A 9,231-nucleotide genomic window follows, 5' to 3' on the forward strand; every position below is an offset into this window, starting at 1 on the left:
GACAGCCAGTGGAGTCACCCTCCGCATCTGATTTCATAGGACAGCCAGTGGAGTCATCCCTCCGCATCCGAGCCCCATAGCCTTGGCTTTAACCATGCCCAGATCAAAACTAGCTGAAGATTATGTTTTTAGATTATTTTTACTTTATGTGTGCTTGCCTGCAGGTTGTCTGTGGTACCTAAAGAGGTCAGAGTAGGCCATTGGATCTCCTGGAACTGCAGCTACAGGCAGTTGTGAGCTGCCATTAGGTGCTTGGAATCAAACCTGGGTCCTCTGGAAGAGTGGCCAGTGCTCTTAACTACTGAGCCATCTCTGCAGCCCCAATATTTGAGGTTTTAGGGGTGTAACTCAGTGGTAGAAAGCTGACTGATGTAGGATGTACACTGTGGCTTGCTTCCCATGGCCTCTGCTGCCTCTGGCTGCTGCTTGCCAATGTTGACGCCACCAGAAGTGTGAATAGATGCAGGCTTTGTCATCACAGGGCAATTACTGCTATGAGTGTTATTACATTCACTGTAAGCAGCTTTGAGATTGTCTGAAGTACACAGGAGGACGTGTAGATTATATGTTAAACACTGGGTCATTTCATGTGGGGACTTGAACACCTCAATTTTGGTCTGCTGCTTCAGGGGATCCTAATCTCTCAAGGATGGGATGATGCCTAGGCAGAAGAGACTCACAGCATCACAAGGAGAGGGGCTGACTTCCAGCCAGGTGGACTCAATGCTCTGCAGTGACATTTGCTGGCTGCCTCTGAAGAGGGCTTCGCTTGGGCTTTGCTTCCCTCCTCCAAGCCCAGTGGGTACAAGGGTCCATGCTCTCAACACAGGACCCAGTAACAGCACCCAGTCAGACACAAGGAAGGCGTTCAACTGCTGTCACCTGGACTGGGGACCAAGTATACAGTTTGCTCCTAACAAGTGCTGAAGAGCACATGATGGACCTATCTCCTCTGACCTCAAGGTCACTTAGTAGGACCAGGGAGGGGTGTGCAGGTGAAGCGACATCATGTGGCTGAGATGCACACTCTAGGCGTGAGCAAGGGTCTCACGCTTCTGAACATCAGGTCTCAACCTTCCTGGGCTGTGTGTGCAAAATACACTGTGCCATGGGCCACCCCAGCGGGACATGGGGGTCCTCGAAGGCTAGGTGGGTAAGGATTTGGCGGTGACAAACAGAAACAAACACAGAGGCAGTTTGAATGTGAGTGTATTTTTCAGCTCTCAATCAAGGATTTTTATACATTATGAAACAAGTATTCTAACTCTTAGAAGTGTAGTGGAGCAAACACGGATAGGACAGATGACATCATTGCTATCTGGCACAGTAAAGCACATCATGATCCAAGGCCGATGGCATATTTCTAAGAGCAGGTTAATAATTTTTTATGTTAGTTATTATTTAACATCTAGTACCCGAGTTTTTGTGAATCTTCAAGGTATAAATTTAAACTATTTTAATTCTTTTTTACTTAAGGCGTTCTTTACTATGCACCCAAGCCCACTTCCGACGACACACGTATAGTCATACGAACTTTGTAAATGATTTATGAAGTAAAGCGCTGGTTTTCCTGGAGATAAGGTCATGGCTAGTGACCCCATCTCAAGGGATGGTTTCTTATCCAATTTCTCGCTTAAAATCTCAGCCTAGGCTATCAGGAACATCTCGTAAAAAGGAAAAGGAATAGAAGAAGAGAAAACAGATCGGCTGCCATGAGAACTACGGTTCACTATTTTGCTCTAGCCAAGAGTTCCACAACTGGTTCCAGGAGGCCTCCTTCTTTTGAAGTTTTCGCCTTAGTCTGTGGAACTTGTAACACAGATTCTACTGGGGTTGGTGTGGCAACATTGCAAGCTGGGCGATGAGATACCCAGGGGCTGGGCACAGGCAGACCCAAACCCAAAGAGACTGTCTGGTCCTGTTCCCATGACAACCATCCGCTGCTCCCACTTGCTAGCGCTCTGATTGGCAGTCTTGTGCTAGCTGCGTGCTCGCAATGCAGGGAGGGTGCAGGTCTCCTTCCCGGGAAGTCCGCAACATTCTCCGCTCAGGCCTCCCTGCAGAAGTCCCCAAGGCCGTGTTCCCTTGGAAATGCTGGAGGGACTTGAGTGGCCTCAGGGCTCCCAGGATGGACCTGTGGGGAAACTCTAGTGTCTTCCCCAGGAACGCTGTTGTTTGCTTATCTGAAGAAGGCGGCAGGCAGACGCTGCCCTGGTTCCTGCCTGAGTGCGTACGCGTGTCTGGGAAGTCACATGTGCATCTTGACGTCACACCCGCCGAATTAGGGATTCCTACCAGCCTCCTCCTAGAGTCCGCTTGTTGCGTCAGGAGTCCTGAAGGTTGCTCGCTTGGAAAAAGACTCTGCCCAGAGGGCGCGGGGAAACGGGGGGGTGGGGGGGAAGGCGTGGGTCACCAGCAAATGGTGCACCCGCTCCTGCCTGTCATGCCCACGTCGCAGCCTCTTTGGGCTGTTTCATCTTCATCTTCTTTCACCCCAGAGGACAAAGATTGAAGAGGTGACTAACCTAGGTTACACAGCTGGTATTTCAATCCCGATCGTTTTGATCCCAGAATTCAGACGTACCCCCAGCTCAGCTTCCCATTTATCGAATTAGAGCATTGAGATACTTGAAGCCAAAGCTAACCACTTTGCTGTAGGGATCCACCTGTCCTGGACGTGTAGGCACAGCGCAATTGGTGGATGCAGAAGGGAAACTGGCTCAGGACAAGCGTGGGCGCTCACCACAGAGCAAGGGTTGCTTCTAGTGAGTTCTGACTCCAGGTGGGTGTTCCATCCGTTCTTTACACTTGTCGACTTCACTTGATGTCCTGTGGGCATTCTGAGCTCAGCAGCTCCCAGGCTGCATGTCTCTGAGCACACCACTCTAAACACACACACACACACACACACACACACACACACACACACACACACACACACACACACGTATTCCAGCCAGCCAAGGTTGTCTGAGGCACTCCCTATCATAGCCAATGTTGGTTAAATTTCATCGATCTTCCCTTTGAGGATGTTTTTATTTTCTGTTCCTTTCCAGCCCACATCAGCGTGACACTCAGGTCTTTGCTGTAGTCAGTAATTACCTCTCTCTGCTCACCAGAGAGCTAACTTCTAGCTTTCTGAGTATATCAGCCAGTCATCAAACCTGCCCTTACTTTTACTGGTCTTGTTTCCTCTGTCTCTCTATCTACTACGTCCTCTGCCCACGTGCCCACTTGAGTTTCCTTCACGTCTACCTATCTATCTATCTATCTATCTATCTATCTATCTATCTATCTATCTTTTTCTATTTACTTCAGATCCCAAGTCAAAATCCAGGTGGCAGTCTGGGCTTTCAGCTTGTTTACATTGTGGTGTGTGTGGCACTATGGCACATAGACGAGACCAGACACAACTTTCACATATCTGTCTTCACCCTCCACCTAATTCAAGACAAGCTGTCTCTACCCTCGCTGCCATCACCTTCTAGAACATGGGTTTTCAACCTGTGGGTCTTAAGTGATCTCACATCCAATATCCTGCATATAAGATATTTACATTACAGCGTGATTCATACCAGTGGCAAGATTTTAGTTACAAAGTAGCAATGAGATAATTTTCTGGTTGGGGGCTACTACAAAGTGTTTTAAAGTGTTAGGAAGATTGAGAACCCCCGTTTTAGAGATTCCCCTATCTGCCTCTTACTTCCAGCAGTGGTACTGGGGTTCAGATCCTCATATACTCCTCCAGGCTTTTACATGAAATTTTAGGATATGAACTCAGACTGGCAGGCCCACCTCACAAGCATGTTACCCATCGCTCTATCTCCCGGCCCAGGATAGAGCTTTGATTCCTGCCTCTGGTCTCTGGCCTTCCCATGCAGTCCCTGTTCATGTAAATGACAGGCTTCTGATGTGCTAAAAAATTTAAATATATATATTTTAATTAGCTCTATTACATATAATAAAATGCATCAATTTTAATGTTTGATGGGTTTGATAAATGTATATACCTACGTGCCTATTACCTGAACTGACCCATAGAATATGATAGAATATCCTCTCAGCTGTCCCTTGTCTATCAGGGATCCCTTGTGTCAATTTAACTTTCTCTGCCCATGGATCCAGAAATGAGTATGATTTCTGTCAATGTACTGAATGTCTGCTGCAGATTTAGGTAAATAAGACCATTTAGTATTTCTCTTCTTTTTGTAAAAAAAAAAAAAGATTTATTTTAAAATGAAAAAATATTTTATTTTATGTATATGGGTGTTTTTTGTGCATGTGCATCTGTGCACTTGTGCAGAGGCAAGGGTATTGGATGCCCTGTGTACTGGTTGGCTCTGTGTCAACTTGACACAGGCTGGAGCTTCAGTTGGGGAAATGTCTCCATGAGATCCAGCTGTGGAGCATTTTCTTGATTAGTGATCAATTGGGGAGGACCCATTGTGGGTGGTGCTATCCCTGGGCTGGTAGTCTTGGGTTCTATGAGATTGCAAGCTGAGCAAGCCAGGGGAAGCAAGCCAGTAAGGAACATCCCTCCATGGCCTCTGCATCAGCTCTTGCTTCCTGACCTGCTTGAGTTCCAGTCCTGACTTCCTTTGGTAAATGAACAGCAGTGTGGAAGTGTAAGCTGAATAAACCCTTTCCTCCCCATCTTGCTTCCTGGTCATCATGTTTGTGCAGGAATAGAAACGCTGACTAAGACACCCTGGAACTAGGCTTCCAGGTGATTGTAAGCTACTGTGTGGGCGCTGGGGATCAATCCTGGGTCCTCTTAACCGAGGAGCCATCTCTTCAGCCCTAAGGGTTATTTTTATTTTTATAACATGTATGTGTATATATCTGCATGAGTGTATTGCACATGTGTGCAGGAGTCCACATGTTAGAGCTTTTGGTGTTGCTTTTAGGTTAGCATGTGTTACTGGGCTTGGACAAGGAAGTAGGCTCAGATGAGAATATCAGAAACAGTGACCATGGGGCTTTGTTCACTACGTTACTTATTATTATCCTGTGCTATCCTTGGGCTGACTACTTTACTTAATTACTGTTAGCATTCTGCTTAGCTCCACGCCACATTTGCCAGGAAAGCCTGACTCCCTACAAACGGAGCTGCTTGACCCCTCTGTTCTCTCTTGCTCTTGCCTTCCTGCTCCTGCTCTGTCCCCTCATCTCCCCACCCCCTCCACATGCTCTACTTCTCTTCTCTTCTCTTCTCTCCTCTCCTCTCCTCTCCTCTCCTCTCCTCTCCTCTCCTCTCCTCTTCTCTTCTCTTCTCTCTCCCTCTTCCTCTCTCTCTCTCTCTGCCTTTCTCTGTCTCTACTACTCTCTCAACTCCCCTCCCCATGCCCTTAATAAACTCTATACACAACCATCTGTAATGGGATCTGATGCCCTCTTCTGGTGTGTCTGAAGAGAGCAATGGTGTACTCATATACATAAAGTGAATAAATAAATCTTTAAAAAGGAGAAAGAAAACTAGAATAATCTAGAATAACAAAGCTATGTCTTTAGGAGTACGGGGAAGATTGGCTTCTGAGCAGAGCACTGAAATGGAGTGGCTGGACTGTTTATCGACAGAGAATGGCTGCCTGAGAGCCAAGAGGAATTGTGGGTCCTGACCAGTGAAACTTGAGGGACACCCATCGCTTGATGGAGTGGCACCTTGTGAGGAGGTAAAATTTGGGGACCAGAGCAAACTGGTGGGTGGCGTAAACTGGAAGGTTACAAGATACACCTGAGGTTCAGCAGACACAAAAATGAGCTCCTCTTCCTACACAGAGCAGAGAAACCCCCAGAGTGCCAGGACTGTGCTGACATCCCGCAAAGCCAGCTGACGATCCGGCACCTGCAACTGCGGATGGTGTCTCTTCCTCATCAGGAAGTCGATCTGCAGCTCCTGGCAGGCTTGTCAAACAGACGCCCACGGGGCTCCTCACACAGCCAGGAGGATCAGCAAGGGCGGGCACCCTGTCTGGTGAACGCCTCCTCACTTATTAAGGATCCACGTCTGATCACTGGGGCTTGCCGGCATGTTTGCACATCTCTGTCAGGAGAGATTGGGAAGTAACTCAACAAGAACGAAAGTGATTACTCTAGGAGAGAAGAGTTCTGAGACGGGAAATCTCCTGAGGCAAACCTATCTGAGAACCCCATGACTCCGTAAGGACTCAGGGTAGACTGATTGAGGGACACGTAGCAGCTCTGTCCTTGCGTATCACTGAGGCACACATAAGCCTTAATGGAAACGAACCAGCACAGGCATGTTAGCCAACAAACCTCCATGAGTGACTAGAAAGGGTCCCCAGAGTGGGGTTTCTCACCGGGTGCCATCTTTCCTGTCGGATGTGGGGCTCTCTGAGGGGCTGGACACTCAAGTCTTAGGGGCAAAGTAGTACACTGAGGGGCAGATCTTGGCTGCATGAAGGACCTAGCTTTTTTTTTTTTAAGATTTATTTATGTATTTTATGTATGTGAGTACACTAGCTGTACAGATGGTTGTGAGCTTTCATGTGGTTGTTGGGAATTGAATTTTTTTTTTTAAGACCTCTTCTCACTCCAATCAACCCCAACTGGTTCCCGTCAACTCCGCTCATTCAGTCCCTGCTCGCTCTGGCCCAAAGATTTATTTTTATTATTATAAGTAAGTACACTGTAGCTGACTTCAGATGTACCAGAAGAGGGCATCAGATTTCATTATGGGTGGTTGTGAGCCACCATGTGGTTGCTGGGATTTGAACTTAGGACCTTTGGAAGAGCAGTCAGTGTTCTAAACTGCTGAGCCATCTCGCCAGCCCAGGCCCTAGCTTTTGACATCAGATGCCCTCAGACCAGCCATACCTGAAAAGCATCGTGCTGTGGCCTGCAAAGATGATCCCAGCAACTGTAAGCAGCCGTGACTGTTTTTAAAGACAGAGTCTTACTGTGCACCCCTCCCTGGATAGTCTAGAGCTTGATAGATATATAGACCAGGTTGCCCTGGAACTCACAGAGGCCCACCTGCTTCTGGGACACAAGTGCTGGGATTGAAGGGGGTATACCACCACACCCATCTTTCCGAATGAGTTTTTGAGATTTTTTTTCTCCATTTCTCTGAAGAATATTGGGATTTTGGTGGGATCAATTTCAGGAATATGGCCATGTTTATAACATTATTTCTGCAAAATGTTTGTGGCTTAAGTTACCCAGTTTGTGGTGTTTTTGTCTTGATAGTTCAAGACAGCTATATTTCCTTCTTAGTTTAGGTAATCTCAGATGATTTACTCCCAAACAGCTTTGAGTTCTACTAGTGAACAGAAATTGCAGTTTTTAGACCTTAAAGTTTCAGGGTATTACTCTGTTCTTGCTCTGTCTATTGTCTGTCTGTCTGTTGTCTGTCTCTGTGTCTCTCGGTGTCTCTGTCTGTCTCTGTCTCTGTGTCTCTGTCTCTCTTGGAATTGTGCAAGTACCAGCCAGGCATGTACCCTCTCAGGCACCTGTTCTCTCGGCTCTCCCCTTATCTTTTGTGCTTTGAGAGAGAGTCTCGGTGTTACCTGGGTTCTACACCAAGTTGCCCTGCAAGCCTGTGTACCACATGTGTGCCTGGTTACTTCAGAGCCAGAAGAGGGCATCAGAGCTCCTGAACTGGAGCTACAGATGGTTTTGGGGCACCATGTGGGTGCCGGGAGCCAAATATGAGTCCTCTGTAAGAACAACAAGTGTTCTTAACCACCGAGCTATCTCTCTAGACACCCCCAAGCTTATATTTAGATAATTTCTATTCATTCACTGGTACTCTATCATGAGGTATAATTCTAGCATTTTCTTTAATTCTTTAGATTTTTGAACATATTACAGTGACTAATGTCTTAGTCACTGTTTTATGTTCTTAGTCACTGTGAATAGGCACCATGACCAAAGCAACTCTTATAAAGGACAACAGTTAATTGGGGGGCTGGAGAGATGGCTCAGTGGTTAAGAGCACTGACTGCTCTTCTGAAGGTCATGAGTTCAAATCCCAGCAACCACATGGTGGCTCACAGTCATCTGTAATGAGATCTGACTCCCTCTTCTGGTGTGTCTGACAATAACTACAGTGCATTTACATATAATAATAAATAAATCTTTAAAAAAACATTTAATTGGGGCTGGCTTACAGTTTCAGAGGTTTAGCCTATTATCATTATGGTGGGAAGCATGGCAGCATGCAAAGAGGTACTGAGGTACTGAGGTACTGAGGTACTGAGGTACTGAGGTATTGAAGTACTGAGGTACTGAGGTACTGAGGTACTGGAGCAGAAGCTGGGAGCTACAGTCTGATCTGTAAGCAGGGGAAGAGAGAGAGAAAGAGAGAGAAAGAGAGAGAGAGAGAGAGAGAGAGAGAGAGAGAGAGAGAGAGAGAGAGATGGTGGTTCGGGCTTTTGAAACCTCAAAGCCTATCTCCTAATCCTCCTCAAGCATTGCCACTCTCCAATCACCAAAGATTCAAATATATGAGCCTATGCACACTATTCCTATTTAAAATCATCATACCTAATCTATATTAGATTTCCTTATTTTATTACTTTGTGTGCATGAGTGTTTGCTTGTGTCTGCCTCTCTCTCTCTCTCTCTCTCTCTCTCTCTCTCTGTGTGTGTGTGTGTGTGTGTGTGTGTGTGTGTGCATATATATATACACACATACATCGTCACATGCATGCCTGGTGACTGTGGAGGTCAGAAGATGGCATCGGATTCCCTGGGATGTGTTCATGCTAAGAACTAAACGAACCTGGGTCTTCTGTAAGAACAACTGTTCTTAGTCACTGAGCCAACTCTCCAGCCTCTAGTTTATATTTGAATCTGTTAAGCTGAACATTTGGGTGTCTTCATGGATCTCTTTGCCTCCTTTCCTTACTGAAGTGGTCACCAGGTGGGTACCATCTCTTGTCTACAGTCAGGCTCTTATTTGTCCTCTCTGAGAATAGAGTGGAGAGACAGCCAAGGGAGAACAAGGGTAACTTTATTTGCTCAAGAGAATTTGGCTGGACAAGAACTCTAATACCCTAGGTAGCAAAAGAGTGTGCCAATGAAGGGAAGTTGGCAGTGTTACAGCCCAGGCCTCTCCAGGCTTGAGTGTCCAGCCTAGGGGCATCTGTGACAGCTGGGTGCTGTAGGAGAGGCCTTGGAGTGTCCAGCCTAGGGGCATCTGTGACAGCTGGGTGCTGTAGGAGAGGCCTTGGAGTGTCTAAGGGCAGCTGTTACAGCTGGGTGCTA

General features: G+C 46.7%; 1 long non-coding RNA gene across 3 annotated transcripts in view; it reads left to right on the top strand.

The window, feature by feature from the left end:
* Nucleotides 1-2,377: 2,377 nt before the first annotated feature.
* Nucleotides 2,378-9,231, top strand: part of LOC116086175 — an 18,898-nt gene continuing 12,044 nt past the window's right edge. For 2 of the 3 annotated variants that reach the window (XR_004116844.1, XR_004116846.1), the window contains exons 1-4: nt 2,378-2,516; nt 2,659-2,782; nt 5,512-5,672; nt 5,779-6,159. This is a non-coding gene — a long non-coding RNA (uncharacterized LOC116086175). The remainder of the gene's footprint in view (nt 2,517-2,658; nt 2,783-5,511; nt 5,673-5,778; nt 6,160-9,231) is intronic. The other variant, XR_004116847.1, reaches the window with a different exon arrangement.

The sequence above is a fragment of the Mastomys coucha genome, unplaced genomic scaffold (genome assembly GCF_008632895.1).
Source record: "Mastomys coucha isolate ucsf_1 unplaced genomic scaffold, UCSF_Mcou_1 pScaffold12, whole genome shotgun sequence".
In the NCBI taxonomy this organism is placed as follows: domain Eukaryota; kingdom Metazoa; phylum Chordata; class Mammalia; order Rodentia; family Muridae; genus Mastomys; species Mastomys coucha.